This window comes from Schistocerca americana, chromosome 7 (assembly GCF_021461395.2).
Source record: "Schistocerca americana isolate TAMUIC-IGC-003095 chromosome 7, iqSchAmer2.1, whole genome shotgun sequence".
In the NCBI taxonomy this organism is placed as follows: Eukaryota; Metazoa; Arthropoda; class Insecta; order Orthoptera; family Acrididae; genus Schistocerca; species Schistocerca americana.
This window is the reverse complement of record NC_060125.1, coordinates 470205173-470225739: the sequence shown is the minus strand read 5'-3', so window position 1 is coordinate 470225739 and position 20567 is coordinate 470205173.

Here is a 20567-nt window from a genome sequence, read left to right as displayed (position 1 = left end):
CGGAAGGAGCCAGGATCGATTCCTGGTACCTTTTCTGAGGTAAGGACGTCTGTTACGGGGTCCCACTTCGCCCTTGCGAGGCCAACTGACGAGCTGGTTCACTACAGAAGCAACACCGTCATCACGATTCTACGCATGATACACGAAAATTTAAAGTAATACGATCTTAGTAATATTGCTATTATCATTAATTTTATGCGAATGTGCACTCACTGTAACCATAAATGCGTCAGTAGAGTAAACTTCTCCGTCAAACGAGTACTGGTGCAAATAGAAATCGAGCACGATGTGTAATTTTCAGACAAATTCTAACAGCACAAAAGCTGAGAATGAATCTCAGCGAAGCATTCCAGAACACTGTGTTGTAACGTCTAAAACCTAAGATAAGTAAGTGCCAACATAGACTTTAGCAATCCAACACATACGAGGACTATTCATTTATTAAGGTCAGACGGGTCGCGAAATGGAAACTACGGTGAAAACAAAAAATTTGTAATTTACAACAGTTAGATACACCTTCCAGCTACTTTTACCTGCCGCCGTCCCGTGTTAGACTCTGTTCCAGCGTTGTACCAACTTTCCAGTACCCGGTGACTACGGTGCCAGTGAACGTGACTTGCAAGTGATCTGTGTAATCGGTAACAGTACAAGTTTTTTGTTAATAACTAGTTTCGTAATGGGAAAGAAAAAGTATTCATATGATGTGGGCTGTAAATTGAAAGTCATAGCATATGCAGAAGAACATGGAAACAGAGCAGCTGATCGGCATTTCGGCCCTCCACTAGCAGAAAGAACCATAAAGAAAGACTGAAAAAAGTGAGGAAGATTAATTGTGCAAATAAAGTACTGAATGCAAAATGGCCAAAACTAGAAGATGACGCACTGAAATGGATTCAAGGAGACTGTCAAAATGGCATTGGAATTAATATGAAAATGATTCAAATACATGCTGGTAAGCTACAGTGGAGCTTAGCACACTTTTACGGGTGGAGTTAGTTGGTGCTACAGGTTAATTAAACATCATGGACTCAGCATGCGAACCAAAACTAAAATATGTCAGGAAATTCCTCAAGAGTATAAAGATAACATTTTTCTTTCCATCGCTTATCTTTCCAGGCAGCCACCTGCCCTTTCGCCAATCCTCTGTGGTGGTCTGCAGCTCTTTGTCTATGCCAAAATGCTGACTTCATAGCCAGCGGTTCAAATAAGCTGAGTGAACGTCAGAGAGAGAGACCGGCTTTTGCTGTATGGTAGGTGATCAAACACTTCCCATAGAAACTGCTGCAGGAGCGTCTTCATTACCCCTACAGTATGTGACCAAGAATTATTATGAAGAAGGGAGTGCATGACAGTTACGTTACATGGCCTGCATGAAATCAGGCGACATCTCCCAGCAGGCTCTCATACGGTATGTGATCAAAAGTACCCGGACATCTGGCTGAAAATGACTTACAAGTTCGTGATGCCCTCCATCGGTAATGCTGGAATTCAATATGGTGTTGGCCCAACCTTAGCCTTGATGATAGCTTTCACTCTCGCAATCATACATTCAATCAGGTGCAGGAAGGTTTTTTGGGGAACGGCAGCCCATTCTTCACGGAGTGCTACACTGAGGACAGATATCGATGTCGGTCGGTGAGGCCTGGCACGAAGATGGCGTTCCAAAACATTCCAAAGGCGTTCTATAGGATTCATATCAGGACTCTGTGCAGGTCAGTCCATTACAGGGATGTTAGTGTCCTGTAACCACTCCGCCACAGGCCGTGCATTATGAACAGTTGCTCGATCGTGTTGAAAGATGCAATCGCCATCCCCGAACTGCTCTTCAAAAATGGTAAGCAAGAAGGTACTTAAAATATCAATGTAGGCGTGTGCTTAGATAATGCCACGCAAAACAACAAGGGGTACAAGCCCCCTCTATAAAAAACACGACCACACCATAACACCACCGCCTCTGAATTTTTCTGTTGGCACTACACACGCTGGCAGACGACGTACACCGGGCATTCGCCATACCCACACCCTGCCATCGGATCGCCACATTGTGTACCGTGATTCGTCACTCCATACAACGTTTTTTTCCTCTGTTTAATCGTGCAAAGTTTACGCTCCTTACCCCTAGTGAGGCCTCGTTTGGCATTTACCGCCGTGATGTGTGGCTTATGAGCAGCCGCTCGACCATGAAATGCAAGTTTTAGCACCTACTGCTTAACTGTCATAGTACTTGCAGTGGATCCTGATGTAGTTTGTAATTCCTGTGTGATGGCCTGGATAGATGTCCACCTATGTGTCGGCGGTCTTTGTCAGTCAGCAGACGAGGTCGGCCTGTACGCTTTTGTGCTGTACGTGCCTCTTCACGTTTCCACTTCACTATCACATCGGAAACAGCGGACCTGGGGATGTTTAGGAGTGTGGAAATCTCGCGTACAGACGTAGGACACAAGTGACACACAATCTCCTGACGACTTTCGAAGTCCGTTAGTTTTTTTTTTTTTCAAGTTTTTGCCATACAATTCATCATCGTCGTACAACCACTGTCGAAAATAAAAATGACAGTTTCTGATAATATTCACCAATTATGGATCATTTTTCTAGCGACAAGCCTCACAGAATGCAATAAGGGCAAGGTGTTCCAGATAATCCATTTGAAAGACACCACGCAAGTGGACTACTTTGAAAAAGTGTTCAGCAAACTGAGGTGACAATAGACGAACCATACTGCGCAATCGCTGCCAGTGTAATACATGAGCCATCTTCGTGACAGCTGCCAAAAATGTGTCCTACTTCAGATATTTTTGGCTGCCTGTCATGGTGGTCGATGAAAGCAGTAATAAAATCTGTGCAGTTGGTTGTGCTGGATTACCGTGAACTGTAGAACGGGGAAGCATAAGAGGAACACACAGACACAGAAACACACACACACACATACACACACACACACACACACACACACACACACACACACAAAGAAACACGATATGTAATGAGTTTGTGCGTGCGAGAGACCGGCTATGTGGGCGCAGGGAAGCACCATATGATCCTCGCCGTTCTCCCGTGGCTTTCACGAGTCTTAATTAAGGGGAGACGACGATATTTGGCGGCACTTGTTTCTCTCCTGCAGTAGGCGCGGCCTCTCGCGAGCACTTGGGGTCCTTTCATCGCCGTGCCTGGGGTTTTTCTGCCTTAGCTTCAAAGGGATACGCCCTTTGTGTTTGCATTTCATTTGGGAGTATTGCGGCTGGCGACACACTGTTTGCATTACAAACGAGACGCATTTGTCTGCGTTCCGCGCTATTGGGAGAGTCAAGTCGGCGTGCCTCGCAAAGGAATTACCTAACTTGATATTTTCTGTGTTACTTGTCCCTCAGAGTGCTCACTGCTTTCTTTTTAGTTTTTTTGTTTCTTCGTATGGTAGGTCTGCAGTTACGCCTGGAACATTATAAATTGCTGTCGGCAAGTTACAGAAAAGTCAATTTCAAAATTAATCTTCACATAGTCAATTTGGAATGGTGTACGGGGAAAGCAAGCAAGGATGAAAGTTTGGCAATAGAGTTCTCTGTTCGATGCTGACCATATTTCGATCTCGATTGATGTTGACCTAACCGTAAGCTTTCAAATCAAAACCGTGTCGCGTACTGATAATGAAGACAGAAATATGGGGAAAAGCAGTATTATTACTAGGGTAAAATGGTACATTACAATTGTCACAATTTGCTGTATGCTTTTAGTCTCTCAGTACTGTCCAGAACCTCTGTGCGGTTTACACGTACCACGTACCACCGTTTATTATTTATGGATCATATGTTGAAAACAATAGACTGGCTGGGTGAGATTAAGATATGTGAACACAAAATAAGCAGTCTCGCATACGCGGATGACTTAGTTGTGATGGCAGATTCGATTGAAAGTTTGCAAAGTAATATTTCAGAGCTAGATCAGAAATGTAAGAACTATGGTATGAAGATTAGCATCTCCACAACGAAAGTCATGTCAGTGGGAAAGAGATATAAACCGATTGAGTGCCAAATAGGAGGAACAAAGTTAGAACAGGTGGACGGTTTCAAGTACTTAGGACGTATACTCTCACAGCATGGCAACATAGTAAAAGAACTATAAGTGAGATGTAGCAAAGTTAATGCAGTGAGCGCTCAGCTACGATCTACTCTCTTCTGCAAGAAGGAAGTCAGTACCAAGACTAAGTTATCTGTGGACCGTTCAATCTTTTGGATGTGAGCGAAAGCTGGGTGGATTCAGGTTACCTTATCAATAAGGTTGAGGTTACGGATATGAAAGTAGCTAGGATGATTGCAGGTACTAGTAGATGGGAACAATGGCAGGAGGGTGTCCACAATGAGGAAATCAAAGAAAAACTGGGAATGAACTCTATAGATGTAGCAGTCAGGGCGAACAGGCTTGGATGGTGGGGTCATGTTACACGCATGGGAGAAGCAAGGTTACCCAAGAGACTCATGGGTTCAGCAGTAGAGGGTAGGAGGAGTCGGCGTAGACCAAGTAGAAGGTACCTGGATTCGGTTAAGAACAATTTTGAAGTAATAGGTTTAACAGCAGAAGAGGCACCAATGTTAGCACTGAATAGGGGATCATGGAGGAATTTTATAAGGGGAACTATGCTCCAGACTGAACGCTGAAAGGCATAATCAGTCTTAATTGATGATGATGACCCTTTATTACAACGGATCTAGGAATGCCTTCACTTGCTCGCTGATGCTGGCACAAGTGTGTTATCCGTTCGTATTCCTGGGCTTACTGTCGTGACGAGGAATGGGTACGATCTCATCGTTGTTACATGTAAGAATGCTCTATCACTCTGGCACCAAACGTGGTCTTCTCTGCATGAGAACAACCTCACGTTGCTTAACTTCCTCGAAAAAGACAGGGCGACCTCCTCTCGTCCATCTCGTCACGAGGAGATAATTTTTAGTAGACTAAGTGTAGGACACGTTTGTCATCTGTTAAGCTACGACCCGGCACCACTTCGTTCTCTATGCAAGGAACCACTGACGGTGCGCCACTTCTTAACCCAGTGTCACTTATTTAGTCCACGCATTTTAATGTGTGTTTCTCAAGTAGCTATCTGAAGTGTTAGAAGCACAACTATAGAACGCGTTATACTCTTCACTCACCGTAACAACGTATTGAAGGAGTTTGTTTTCGAGTGTGGACACTAGTTGTTCTAGAAACTCTCACCGAGCACGCCAGCAAATTAGATAGTGCTTTACCAACACCGATAGCGGCCAATAAAACCAACTGTGCGCTCATAAATGCAAGGAAAAAGCAAACTTAGATTCTCCAAAAATGAGTGGTATTTCTACCCCCTTTTCGTTGGTCTCTATTGTACTCATAGAAACGTTCAACTGAAAACCGTTGCATCTTCCTCGTGTTTGCGTTTCTTTACTGCCAACAACACCAAGTGGACGAGCCAGCCGGGGTGGCCGAACGGTTCTAGGCGCTACAGTCTGGAACCGCGCACCCGCTACGGTCGCAGGTTCGAATCCTGCCTCGGGCATGGATGTGTGTGATGTCCTTAGGTTAGTTAGGTTTAAGTTGTTCTAAGTTGTAGGGGACTGATTACCTCACCAGTTAAGTCTCATAGTGCTCAGAGCCATTTGAACCAAGTGGAAGAACTACGTTACCCTGGATATGTGCACTGTACGTTAGTGTAAGACTGTTAAAGTCGAATTTATGCAAATTTTTAACAACATCATGTTTTCGTGAATGGTACACTGTAATAAGTTGTTGAATAGCACTTGAGCTCATGTATTTCTGAATAATAAAATACAAGGTGCTATTTAAAAGACACATAGTGCTGTTCATATCTTCGAAACAACAAAGTTATAGGAAAGAAAACATGATGATCAATGTCCCCTTGGTGGCTAAACAACATTTGCGTCACACATTTTCTGTTTTGCTTCTTCACAAGAAGTTATTTGGGATGGTCAAGTTAAATGGAACTCCCTATATATGAAATTTCAACGCCAGAACATTATAACTAAGTACAGGGAGACTTTTACAGGGTCGACGTTTGGTGCAAGCACTGGCAGTTAACCCTCTACTAAAGAAACGTAACGTAACGCATATTAATAAGTGTAAAGGCCTGTTAGTGTATGATTACACAATTTGTGATAAGGTGAAACCGTGTTCCCATCTGTGAGACTTCGAGACGAGCACCCACGTAACTGCTTCCGGCCCTGACTGAGTCTGTGGCATAGAATTCAGTTCTTGCTAGGGTGTGACTCGACCTTGGGTACACGATCACATGGAAGTAGATCCGGCGTGATGATAGACCAAGGACCCAACGGGGTAGCGCAACTCTACCGAAATAAAAGTCGATTACAGATTATTTTAACGGGTCTGCCGAGCGCTGTTGGCAAGCGTGCTCCTTGACTGATAAGTGGTGGCTCTGCTCCGGAAAACCGACAATGGCTGGGAGAGCTGCGTGCTGACCACATGCTCCTCCACATCTGTAACCATTGACGCCTATCAGGGTCCGTTGGTCGGTACCGTTGGGCCTTACTCGGCCTGTTCGGGTGGAGAGAGACAGAGAGACAGACAGAGAGAGAGAGAGAGAGAGAGAGAGAGAGAGAGAGAGAGAGAGAGAGAGAGAGAGACTACGTTAAACAGCCATAATTTTAAAAGAAAATGCCACAGTTACATACGAGGGGAGTTCGAAAAGTCCTTGCAAAAATAAAAACTACTTACGTGTTTGGGGTAAACCTTTTTTATTTTTCGACATAGCCTCCTTTTAGACTTATACACTTCGTCCAACGCTGTTTTGATTTGTTGATCCCTTCCGAATAATAGGAATTGTCCAAGTGTGCAAAATAGCTATTAGTTGCTGCAATCACCTCATTTGAATAAAGTCTTGGTACCGCTAGCCATTTCTTGAAATTGTGGAACAAATAGTAGTCCGAGGGAGCCAAGTCTGGAGAATGGGGGGATGTGAAACCAGTTGGAATTCTATTTCCAATAATTTTGCGACCACAACTGCTGAGGTGTGTGCTGGTGCATCGTCGTGATGGAAAAGGACTTTTCGCAGTCCAATCACCGGCGTTTTTCTTGCAGCTCGGTTTTCAAACGGTCCAATAACGATTAATAATCACCTGTAATGGTTTTACCCTTTTCCAGGTAGTCCATGAAGATTACCCCTTGCGAAACCCAAAAGACAGTCGCCATAACCTTTCCGGCCGAAGGAATGGTCTTCGCAGTTTTGGTGCAGCTTCTCCTTGGTAACCCATTGTTTAGACTGTTGTTCGGTCTCAGGAGTATAGTAATGTATGCTTGTTTCATCCACAGTGACTATACGACGCTCAAAGTCCTGCGGATTCTTCCTGAACAGCTGCAAACCATCCTTGCAACACATCACACAATTCCGTTTTTGGTCAAGCGTGAGCAATCGCGGAACCCATCTTGCGGATAGCTTTCTCATGTCCAAATATTTATGCAAAATATTATGTACCCATTCATCCGACATGCCCGCAGCACTAGCAATCTCACGTACCTTAAATCTTCTGTCATCCATCACTATATCATGGATTTTATCAATGATTTCTGGAGTCGTAACCTCCACAGGGTGTCAAGAAAGTTCAGCATCACTTGTGCCCATATGGCCACCCCCAAAATTTTGAAACCACTTATAAACTGTCCTAATCGAAGTTGCAGAGTCAGCGTAATGTTTATCAAGCTACTCTTTAGTCCCCTGAGGCTTTTTACCTTTCATAAAGTTATGTTTAATCATCACACGAAATTCCTTTTCGTCCATTTTTTGACAATCACTCAACTTCCTTGATTCACAGGAATGCCTAACACAAAGAAATAGAACAATATGGCTGAAACTTGGTGTGTGTTCTTTCCAAAGACGATACTAATTAAACATGACCTCGACACGCGCCGGTGGTGCCACCTCTCGGACTTTGCACGGAATTTTCAAACGCCTCTCGTACACACACAAAGTAAAAAGGCGTGAAATCGGAGGAATAAGTGCCCGAAAAGAAGATACTGATTACAGGACCGGAAGACAACGCTTTGTCATCCGAGAGCAACTGCACATATAAATTATTGGAGTGCACTTACAAAAAGACCAAACGAAACACGTAACTGAGGGCAAGAGGGAGAGATATAGTCTAGTGGCGGCATATGGCAGATCGCAATTGTGAGTGTCCGTCGCAATGTGACATTGCTGACACACGTCGCTGTGATTCATTTTTGCCACCATTACGTGGTTAAATTAATTTAGAGTATACTGGGCACAGTTTATTGGAGGAAAGCTTTGGGTTTTCTCACTGGGAAGGTGTTCTCCCAGTGTGGTCTCAGGATCCGCTCTACCGGAAGAAGGCGGTCATTGAAACTCGTTAGGAGGGGTCACGGCCCGCTTGGTGTTGGTGAGTTATCTCGGAATTAAGGCTGTGGCCTGCTTCGTGCTTTTGTCGGCAGAGCCGGTGCCTCTCCTAACCCGAGGAGAAAGCACTGTGTCGCCTCTGACATCCCCAGAGAATAACTGAGGGTGACATTTTTGCTTGTTCTGTTCAGACATCGAAAGACAAGACACTGAGACGCCGCCTGACCAACATGGGAAATGTTATGCCGGAACAAAGGTAGCCCCTGAGGGCCGGCAAACCATATTACACCACAGAGGACGAGGTTGTCTATGTCCAAGGCATACCAAAAGCACGGTAGTACACACCGGCCATTTGCATACAAGATAATGGAAACAGACATTTCGAGCGCTATTTCCTGCAGGGGGAGCTCTAGCCACGGCCTGCAGGAAGTATCACTACGCCAAAACCTGATTGGCTGGAGACAGCTATTTACGGGACTAGAACCAGCCCCGAAGTTCAGTTCATTCCGGATGCAGACCTCGTGGATTTCGGCCGCTGAAGATTGCGTCTTCGTCTCTGAATTGGACTTTTACTAGTGTGTGTGTGAGTGTGTTACCACGAACCTTTGTGGAAAATTAGAAGCGAACTTTTGTTTGCCTCACTTAGGAGACTTTTCCTGGCATCGTTATTGTTACCTTGTGTTCAGTCATCAACCTCGTAAATTTACATAAATAAAATTTGTGTTTGTGAAAAATTGTGAATTGTCAGTCACAACAAGAAGGTCCACTGCTTTTGTTCCAAAATATGTGTACCCAGCGCAAATCAGTCGCCCGCGACAGTGCTTGGGGAAAAAAGCCGACCAATCGATGGGACACTGTTCCATCCCAGTGCCAATCTCTTATTTGTGAAGGTGCCTTTTGTATGCAGAACATGAGGCGTTTCTACTACGCTGAGCAGTTTTTTCCCCTGACATAGAAGATATTCTCGCCCATCACACGTGCAACAGCTGTAACTTTGTGCATATTTACACGAGCTAATCGGCCGCCCAGTACTGGTACGAGGTAAGCTGAATTTGTTGTACAGCTGAACGCTAACAGCCCAAAGGCTCAGGGAACGTCACCGTAGGTCCAGCTAGGCGACCAGTCTAGACTGGTCCAGGTGCAGGGAGAAGCAACACTTGGCCAGAAACAGGAAAATCCCGGTACGGAGAGTTTTGAGGCTTAAGAAGACAGACAATGCTCCAAGAAATGACAGAATGTTAGACAGGCTGAAAGATGGCTTCTTATAGCTGTTTGAGTATCCGTAATAATTTACAGTCAGGTGTTAGTGGAAATCTGAATATACACTCCTGGAAATTGAAATAAGAACACCGTGAATTCATTGTCCCAGGAAGGGGAAACTTTATTGACACATTCCTGGGGTCAGATACATCACATGATCACACTGACAGAACCACAGGCACATAGACACAGGCAACAGAGCATGCACAATGTCGGCACTAGTACAGTGTATAACCACCTTTCGCAGCAATGCAGGCTGCTATTCTCCCATGAAGACGATCGTAGAGATGCTGGATGTAGTCCTGTGGAACGGCTTGCCATGCCATTTCCACCTGGCGCCTCAGTTGGACCAGCGTTCGTGCTGGACGTGCAGACCGCGTGAGACGACGCTTCATCCAGTCCCAAACATGCTCAATGGGGGACAGATCCGGAGATCTTGCTGGCCAGGGTAGTTGACTTACACCTTCTAGAGCACGTTGGGTGGCACGTGATACATGCGGACGTGCATTGTCCTGTTGGAACAGCAAGTTCCCTTGCCGGTCTAGGAATGGTAGAACGATGGGTGCGATGACGGTTTGGATGTACCGTGCACTATTCAGTGTCCCCTCGACGATCACCAGTGGTGTACGGCCAGTGTAGGAGATCGCTCCCCACACCATGATGCCGGGTGTTGGCCCTGTGTGCCTCGGTCGTATGCAGTCCTGATTGTGGCGCTCACCTGCACGGCGCCAAACACGCATACGACCATCATTGGCACCAAGGCAGAAGCGACTCTCATCGCTGAAGACGACACGTCTCCATTCGTCCCTCCATTCACGCCTGTCGCGACACCACTGGAGGCGGGCTGCACGATGGTGGGGCGTGAGCGGAAGACGGCCTAACGGTGTGCGGGACCGTAGCCCAGCTTCATGGAGACGGTTGCGAATGGTCCTCGCCGATACCCCAGGAGCAACAGTGTCCCTAATTTGGTGGGAAGTGGCGGTGCGGTCCCCTACGGCACTGCGTAGGATCCTACGGTCTTGGCGTGCATCCGTGCGTCGCTGCGGTCCGGTCCCAGGTCGACGGGCACGTGCACCTTCCGCCGACCACTGGCGACAACATCGATGTACTGTGGAGACCTCACGCCCCACGTGTTGAGCAATTCGTCGGTACGTCCACCCGGCCTCCCGCATGCCCACTATACGCCCTCGCTCAAAGTCCGTCAACTGCACATACGGTTCACGTCCACGCTGTCGCGGCATGCTACCAGTGTTAAAGACTGCGATGGTCTCCGTATGCCACGGCAAACTGGCTGACACTGACGGCGGCGGTGCACAAATGCTGCGCAGCTAGCGCCATTCGACGGCCAACACCACGGTTCCTGGTGTGTCCGCTGTGCCGTGCGTGTGATCATTGCTTGTACAGCCCTTCTCGCAGTGTCCGAAGCAAGTATGGTGGGTCTGACACACCGGTGTCAATGTGTTCTTTTTTCCATTTCCAGGAGTGTATTTGCGATCTCAGATAATTGAGGTGCATCTAGTGACATGACAATATTTTAATGCCTTTAAAACTACAGAAGTTAATATTTCACAGTGAATCAACATTTACACAATGAACCTCTGAATTAACAACTTTTAATTGCTCCACGCTCGATCAACAAACGATATCTGAGATGATAGCAATGCACTATAGCTATCATCCTTGAAAGCTATATATCTGTGTCTACTTTATTTATTGATTTATGACATATTTTATGTCTTCTTCTAAATGCAAGTGTTTGTCAGAACATAGTATCCACCACAATTATACAGCAAATGATTACAGTATGGATACCTCATATTTTGTCACATTTGTGTATTTATTTAATGAGCAGTTTGCTATTTTGCCAGTAACTTCATTTAAATGTTGATTGCAAGTGCTATTAAAAATCTGTACTAATTTCAATGTGGTTAGTCGCATGTGTTAGCAGGGACCACAATTCAACTGAGATCCAAAAGACAATTCTGTCAAGCAGGCGTAAGTAATTGTTTGAGTAATGTATAAAGACAATCTATTGCCATTTATCATGAGTGCACTTGTATAAGAACATTGACTTATTTATCTATGGACAGATATTTATTTATAATTATTGTACATTACCTGAGTGTGATAGAATATTTTAACCATTCTCTATTTAAATATTGTTGAATTATATTAGTTTAGTCTGGAAAGTGGTAAAGATGAGTCAAGTCATGTCTGTAGCATGTAAGAACGACGCACCTTTGGTGGGGATGGCCTTCAGCCAATGGAAAAGCAGACAGCACAGGAACACTATGGGAGTCAAGTGGAGACTAGGACTTCTCGAGTGAAGAGCTGAAGGGGGCGATTCTGGGCATTTTATGTCGAGCTTTTGGAGAAGGCAGAGCTGCCTCAGGTAATATATGTGATTTGGTAGTATTGGTGTTTGATTTTCGGCTATGAAAAGCTGATATTATTACTTAACTTCTGAAGGGACTTCATATTTCGAAAGGTCTGAACGTGCTCTATAAAATGGCTTTTAACTTATTTCGCTTGTATCGTGGAACTGAGGATATACAGAGTATAAGTTACTATTCTTTGTATCGTATCCGACAATTTCTGAATCATTAGGTTGAACTCTGAACTATTTTGAGCTGGTAATATTTCATGTCTTGTGATTATGAAACGGATTAGTTTTCACATATCTATAATGACTATTTAGTTGGCCCACTTTGACACCATTCTTTTAATGCTTTACGTAACTTTACTGCGTTTGATAAGGGTATTGTTTTGTCTGTACTATAAATGAATATCGTAGGTTCACTTCCCGTTTATTTGAGACGTCCTTTTTTGAATAAACTTCATTAATCATAATGCTCCGTCTTCTACATCAATTAAAAGGGTTAGAATAGAGCCCTTGTTATTAAATTATTAACTTAACTTTTACTTTGTATTGCTGTATATTTTATTGACTCGCAAATTCTAACCGGTGCATTGACTATTTGACTGCAGTATCACAGCTACAAGTTATTACTCATAGTGAATTAGCTGTGGTGCTTATTTAAAGGAGACGAACATGGCTCCACCTTATGACTACATCGAGCTATTTCATTTAAACACAGCCGTGCATAGCCCAGGTATCTAAAGTACAAGTAACCACGAGTAAAGACGCAACTGGTTTGCATGTATGGGATGCTGTTTGGAAGAGCGACTATATTCAGCAGTAAGCGTTAGGTACCGTCGTACATCATCGAGTTCTTCTCTCAATATGGAGTTGTTTTGAAAATAGAGAGTTGTGGAGGGAGATCTACGTTCCATAGTCATTCCATTGCCGTCCGTCGTTAGTGTCACTCGTCACTCAGCTACCATTTGATACTGATTGCTGATTTTCGCAACTGTGATAGAGCGATTCATATTCTGAGCACCTCGTTACTTTTTTACTTTGCCATGCAATTTGTGCTGCTTTATTTGGTTGCAGTTCCTGGCGTCTTGGTGCATTGTTAAATTTGATTTCGTGAGCTGCCCCGATGACCAGATCTTGCTGCGCTTTCTCCACACTGCCTTCTACACTTTATGGTACGTCCCCACAGTGTTAGCGTCGTTTTGTAATTTGATTTGAGTGTTAAACTTCTGTGTTACTTTTTAATGCGATTTTTATCAGTATTTAGAGCAAATAAAAATCTGTTAATCTCAGTCTTAATAATTGGCAACCAATGCTGTACAATCGTAATAAAGTCATGAGATATTCAATTGACTCTTTTATTAGAACATGTTACGCGTTTTGGGATTACACCCATCTTTAGACATCACAAACTTCAACTCCTTCCTAACCAACCAGGCGTGCAGCCTTGATAACTGAAAGAAAGTGTCCAATAACACTTTCTTTAAGTTGTCAAGGCTGTGCGCCAGGTTGGTTAGGAAGGAGTTGAAGTTTGTGATGTCTGAAGATGGGTATAATCCCGAAACGCGTAACATGTTCCAATAAAAGAGTCAGTTTAACATCTCATGACTTTATTGCGATTGTACAGCATTGGTTGCCAATTATTAACATAAAAATGATCGCAGGTCTCAGACGAGATTTTATGTCCGTTATAACAGTCTCAGTAGTTTACATTGTCATACAAAGCTTCTGTGGTTAAGCGAACCTCTGATAATAAACATACTCTAAGGGGGAAAAAAAACGCAGCATGAAGGAATTACAGAAATCGGTCTCAAATTTACATCATTCAGGTATTGACGGAAAACGCAAAATTTTAAACTTTATTGAAGAGCAGTTTCACCACGCGGCTGGCAAGGATACTATAAAGAGGGAGTTTTCGATTGCAGAGCATTAAGTGTTTACTCAGTTAAATATAGGCACATGCCAGCATTTGAGAGAGGGCGTACGGTTGGGCTCAAAGAAGCCGGTTGGAGTAATCAGCAAATCGCTTGACTTCTGAATAGTAGCGATGCTACCATTCGACGATGTTGGCAGAAATGGGCGAGCCATTGCCGAACACGGCGTCAAGAAAGAAGCGGTCGATCTACAGAGGCGACAGAAAGTGAGGTCCGAGCAATCGTCAGGGAGGCACTGAGAGCCTCAGGTTCATCATTATCAACTGGTGCTTCACTGACCGCAAGTACCATTAATAGGCAGCTCATAGAAAGAGGGCTGGCCTTACAGCGTCCCTTACGCCGACTACCGTTGACTTCTGTACACCAACAGGTCCGTTCGCAGTGGTGTCGGGATCATTTTGCCTGTAATCTCATTGACTGGAAGAAAACTGTCTTCGAAATGAGTCCCGGTGACCAGCGGAAACGTGTCTCCAGACGCTCAGGATAGTGGCGGGATACCAGCGTGACTGTCGCCTACCATACAGTCCGATGTTCAATAGTGATGGTTGGGGTGCCATTTTTTTCGATAGCAGGGTCCCTTTAGTCGTCATCCGTTATACCCTTACGGCACAGCTGTACGTCGGCAATATTTTACGCCCCGTTTTGTTCTCCTTCATGGCAAGCCATTCTGGGCTTACATTTCAGCAAAATAGTGCCCCCCCGCACACGGGGAGAGTTTCTGCTGATTGTCTTCGTGCTTGCCAAACCCTGCCTCGGCCAGCAAGGCTGCCGGATGCCTCCCCAATTGAGACCGTTTGGAGCATCCAACCATCTCAGGATTCTGACGATCTAACGCGCGAACTGGACAGAATGCGGCCTCTCTTCCTACAGTAGGACGTCCAACAACTCTATCAATGAATGGCAAGCCGAATAACTGCTTGCACGACGGTGAAATGTGAGCCAATGGCCGGCCGTTGTGGCCGAGCGGTTCTAGGAGCTTCACTCCGGAACCGCGCTGCTGCTACGGTCGCAGGTTCGAATCCTGCCTCGGGCATGGATGTGTGTGGTGCCCTTAGGTTAGTTAAGTTTAAGTAGTTTTAAGTCTAGGGGACTGATCACCTCACATGTTAAGTCTCATAGTGCTCAGAGCCATTTGAACCATTTTTTGAGCCAATTCGTTACCGAACTGCTCAATTTGTAAAGCTCTTTATCTTGAACTAATCATCCAATTTTTCTGAAATTGTAATTATTTGATTGTCTGTAACTCTGCATCACGTCTTCCGATTTCCGCCCCCATTTCTTTTCTTTTTTAGTTTTGTTTTTGTTTTATGGTGCACACATAAGCTTGTTGATCACACTAATCGTGTTATCGTTGAGTTCAGTGGCCAAACCCAATGATCAGTTATATTAAAAATTCAGGGGAAGGTATGAGCATTGTACTCGTTCGTCTCGTATGATCAAAGATTTGTTATATAACGAGCGTTGCACCTATGTTCCTCGATTCTGATCGAGAACGGGGAGCCAACTTTAAGGAATTTCAGACAGTCAGATTGTAACAAGCAGTGGGTAGCAATATCATGTATTGATTTTCCAACTAAGCATGAAATCCGCATTCGAACGATACATGAATATTGCTACTCAGTCTGGGTTTATTACTGGGTTCGAGTGATAGACCAAAACAGAGAATATCTCGTCGAGGGTTCGTTTAGAAAAAGCCAGACCGTCACATAGATGCTCATCCAACGCCAGTGGCAGACGGCACACCTGACGCATTATCCGTTACTGTTTCGTGTACTGTTAAAATTACGGGAGCATGCATTCCTAAAAGAGTCAACCAACATTTTACTTCCTCGTATGTATGTCTCGCGAAAAGATCGTGAAGGTAAAAATCAGAGATTCGAAATCACGTGGAGGTTTCCCAACAATCTTTCTCTCCGTGCCCCATTCGCGACTAGAGGAGAAAAGAGGTGATGTGCCAGTGGAAGACAAAATAGCCTCCACCGCACGCCGTAAAGTGCCTTGTGAAGTGCCCATGTAGAGCATTAACACTAATGGCACGATTTGAATTCAATGAAGACGAAGTTAGTTCCGGATCGCAACACAGTAGCTGTGGCAACGTCTCGTTCGGCAGAACCCAAGCAGTAGCTTTACACGTCTGCGAGAGAGCAGCGGCATCCAATCACTGGCATCTGCTCCAATTCTCGTGAGTTAAAGAAGTAATTGCATCAGCCAAATCAAGTTGCCGGCGCCTTGACGATTAATGTCGAGTAACAGAATTACTGGAAGTGCGGTTGTGGAGGACCGACTCGGGAATTGTAATCCAGTTATCAAGTCGGCGCCGGCGCCTGTAGACGGACGCCGCTTTGGCCGAAACTCTGCGACGGGAGAAGACATGTTTCTCCGTACCTGAACGACCTGCTCTGTGGTATTAGGAATATCGTGGAAAAGTCTGACAATACGTTGTACCGGCAGCTTTGTCGCTTAAAGACATAAGCATCAGCGACGTGATTGCTGCATCAGGATCATAAAACTGTCATGTGTACTGCGGAACTGGCTAGCTACAGCCTGAGATACGCTACTTGCTTTTTGGTGTTCGACAAATAGGCACATTTACTACGGCGACATGTCCAGCCCTCTTTCAAGTGGTTCAAATGGCTCTGAGCACTATGGGACTTAACATCTGAGGTCATCAATCCCCCAGAACTTAGAACTACTTAAACCTAACTAACCTAAGGACATCACGCACATCTACGCCCGAGGCAGGATTCGAACCTGCGACCGTAGCAGTCGCGCGGCTCCAGACTGAAGTGCCTAGAACCGCTCAGCCACACCGGCCAGCCCTCTTTCAAAGAAAAGAAAAATAATCGCCAAGAAAAATCACGCCAATCTTTCATGAACTATAAAAGTGAAAGTGTGTGTGCGTGTATGTGTGTGTGTGTGTGTGTGTGTGTGTGTGTGTGTGTGTGTGTGTGTGCGTGTGTGTGAAAGAGAGAGAGAGAGAGAGAGAGAGAGAGCGACATTTGGATGAAACTGTCGCTTGCTTGTGTCGCTGGCTACATAAAGTGCGCGCTTACGGTATATCCGATGACATATGCGGTTGGATAGAAAGTTTTCTAACGGACAGGGAGCAGTATGTCATCCTGAACGGAGTGACTTCAACAGAAACAACCGTAGCTTCAGGTATGTCCCAGGGCAGCGTAATAGGTCCTCTGCTTTTTACGATTTACATAAACGATCTGGTTGATGGTATTGACAGCGGCCTTAGACTGTTTGCCGATGATGCTGTAGTCTACAGGAAAGTAGTATCACACGAAAGTTGTGAACAAATCAATGAGGATTTGCAGAAAATAAATGCGTGTTGTAATGACTGGTAGTTATCTCTCAATATTAGTAAGTGTAACCTACTGCGTATAAGAAAGCGAAAATCCCCATTAATGTTCGAGTACAAAATAAATGCCCGTCTTTGGAAGCGGTAACGTCCGTCAAGTATCTGGGTGTGATTATTCGAAATGATCTCGAATGGAATGATCAGATTACACAAGTAACGGGCAAGGGGAACTCTAGATTGCGGTTTATTGGTAGAATACTGAAGGGATGCAGTCCTTCAACAAAGGAAATTGCTTACAATACGTTAGTTCGTCCAGTCTTGGAGTATTGTTCGTCTGTATGGGACCCTTACTAGTTGGGTCTGATTCAAGAGATTGAGCAGGTCCAAAAAAGAGCGGCAGGATTCGTGACTGGCACATTTAGCCATCGCGAGAGCATTACAGATCTCATAGAAAGTTGGAAGTGGGACACACTTGCAGATAGACGGTGCGCTAAACAGAAGGGGCTGCTCACTGAATTCCGAAATCCGATCTTCCCCGAGGATGTAGAGCATATATTATTACCACCATATTTCAGATCGCGCAATGATCACCGTTCACAGATAAGGGAAATAAGAGCTCGTACTGAGGCGTTCAGTTCCGCGAGTGGAACAGAAGGGGGGAAATACGACTTTGGAGCGAATTGTGCCGTCTGCCACACACCGCTTGCTGGCTAGCGGAGTATATATGTAGATGTAGATGTAGAAATTTACCCTGGATTAACACATAGTCTAGCTTTTACACACCCACCTATCAAAGAGGTGAGATGGGGGTTGAAAAAGAAATGTAGCTCATATCCATAATTTATTCGTACAGTGTTTGAGAATGAGAACACTTTGTGACTTGCAACAGACTTCACACAAAATGACAAGCCCGAAAAAATGAGGACAGGACAAATTTAACCGCTTACCACATTTCCGCTGTTCACGGAATGAATCTTCCGCATGAAGCATGGCGTTTTAATTTATTGTTTCTCTACTGATAACTCCTTTCAAAATATATTTAAATGTGTTAGAAACATGTGAAATATATTTGACGCCTACGTATCAGGGCAAAACCACGGGTAAAAAGAAACTCATCCTAAATCCCTGGAAATATTTCAACCAACTTGTCAACGATCTGGAAATCAAAATCAAGAAAAGTGTCAAATTTTCTGCGCCAACGGTGACTTAACCACTAACAACGAAAACTGCAATTCCGCATACTAATAATGCGCTGGGATGGAGAATTGCCCCCACAAAGGAATACACTGTTTAATATGGGATAAAAATTGGGGTAACAGCCATTGCAAAGCTTGGCAGCCCACGAGCTTGTACGTGTAACTCAGTTAGGCTGACAGTTGGCTCTATGTCTACCGGCATGGAATCGGATCCCTATCTACGGCCAATGTCAGCATGATACGCTGAGGCGATGCTTGTGGGTGGTTGGAGGCGGGATTTCGACTCCAGGGAAAACAGTGGGGCCTGTAAGGACCACCCTGTTGCTCACCCACTGCCGCAGACTGATGCCAAGTGCCCTGCTTCATGGCATTCTGTCTAATATGGACAAAATGGCAATCGGGGCCGTTCTGCAGCCTCGTTCGTTGAGCGCAAACAGATGTGAGACCAGAACAAGCTGATAACACGAAGAAATGTCGGGAGTTGGACTCATGACGCATCTACTTATTTGTATCCGCCGAGCTCGACGCGAGCGAATACGGGCAGCGCCGTGACGTCACTGTACTCGAATTGTCAGCGTCATCGACACGCAGCAGAACAGCGGAAGGCAAGGACGCCTCGCCAGCCTAAAGCCGTCGGCACACGGACCGTGCATCCGAACGTTGAACGCTGAGTGTGCCGAGTTTCTGACGTCATAGCGTGGAATAGCACGCTCGGGAACCTTTCTGAACGTGGAGAGTAATATCTGGCATGTCAGATATTCTGAGCGTGCGTCTGAGCGTTGACCAATGAGATGGCACACCGCCACCTACGTCACAAGCACGCCGTCTCCTTTCAGCACAGAGTTGTGAGGTGCCATATTGGCATTCATTTCAAGCCTATACGTATATATGCCGTTTCTGAGTACCAGCAAATTGAGAATCACTGGAAAACCCGTTGTAACTGTGTGATTCGTTCCAATAAAATAATGAGAAACATCATATTCATGGTAAAAGAATTATTGTAACTTGCGTATAATGAGAGTAGGCTATTTGAAGGCAGTGACACACTGAAGATCCATCACAAACATATTGTTCTTGGTACAATTTGTTATAATTAAATTTCAATTAGTAACATATCTACAATTAAGGCTTTTAGCAAGGGGTAACATATCATGGTTAGATATAAACGCGGTGATCTTGGTTTAGTGTAATGAGTAGAGCAGTGGTTCGCGTCTTGACTCATCCAAATTTTTTTTCCTAACATTCGTGTTTTATTAGGTTCTAATACTTTATTATTAGTTTAATATAAGCATATACTATAATATTTGATGTTATGTAAATATAAGTTCACCTTTTTTTGAGGGGTGACTTTGTTGGATTGGCTTAATCTACAGGACAGCTTGCGCTACTTGTATAAAGATAGTTTGCTCCTTTTTCTTTTACGCCGCGTAATTCACATGTTGCAAAGATTCTGCTACTGCGTAGAATCAGTGACCAAGTAAGACTGACCTTGGGGTTTTACTAAAATGCGGGAATGATGAAATAATGTTTATCTTATGCGGAGAAGTATTCCAAATTTGTAACTCACTGTTTGTAATGGAACTTTTATAAGCCTATGTCCTTATTAATTGGACATGGTACTTTCATGTTCATGGACGATGGAGAAATGTGTGTTTTAATAGAGCTAGCGTGGGAATTTTACGCCCGCCCGTTGAGTAAACAGTGTGATTACGAACTAGAAGCATCCCTCAACTGCCGCTGGAGTGCGTTGCGATCGCGTTACCACGTTGGGGCCCAACCACCGTATGCACAAGTCATATCGTTCCTGAGCGTTCAGCAGCACATTGAACTTGGCACGCTCAACGTTAACGTTCGACAGCACGGTTCGTGTGCCGACGGCTTAAGGGTGCCCTGCGAGCTGCTTACCACACGCATCTAACTTTGCTACCTCTTCAGCATGACAACGTCATGACACCGTTCTGGTGGCACATTAGTTAACTCCTCTAGCCAGAGGCTGCTCAACTACAGAAATGAAGGGGCTGCAACACAGAGGAGGAAAACAGATTACGTGCAGCCAATCTAAGGGGGAGCAGAGAGTCTGAAAACCGCATAGAGAGAAAAACTAGGCTATGGGGCAAAATGCGTAGAGTAATGCGAA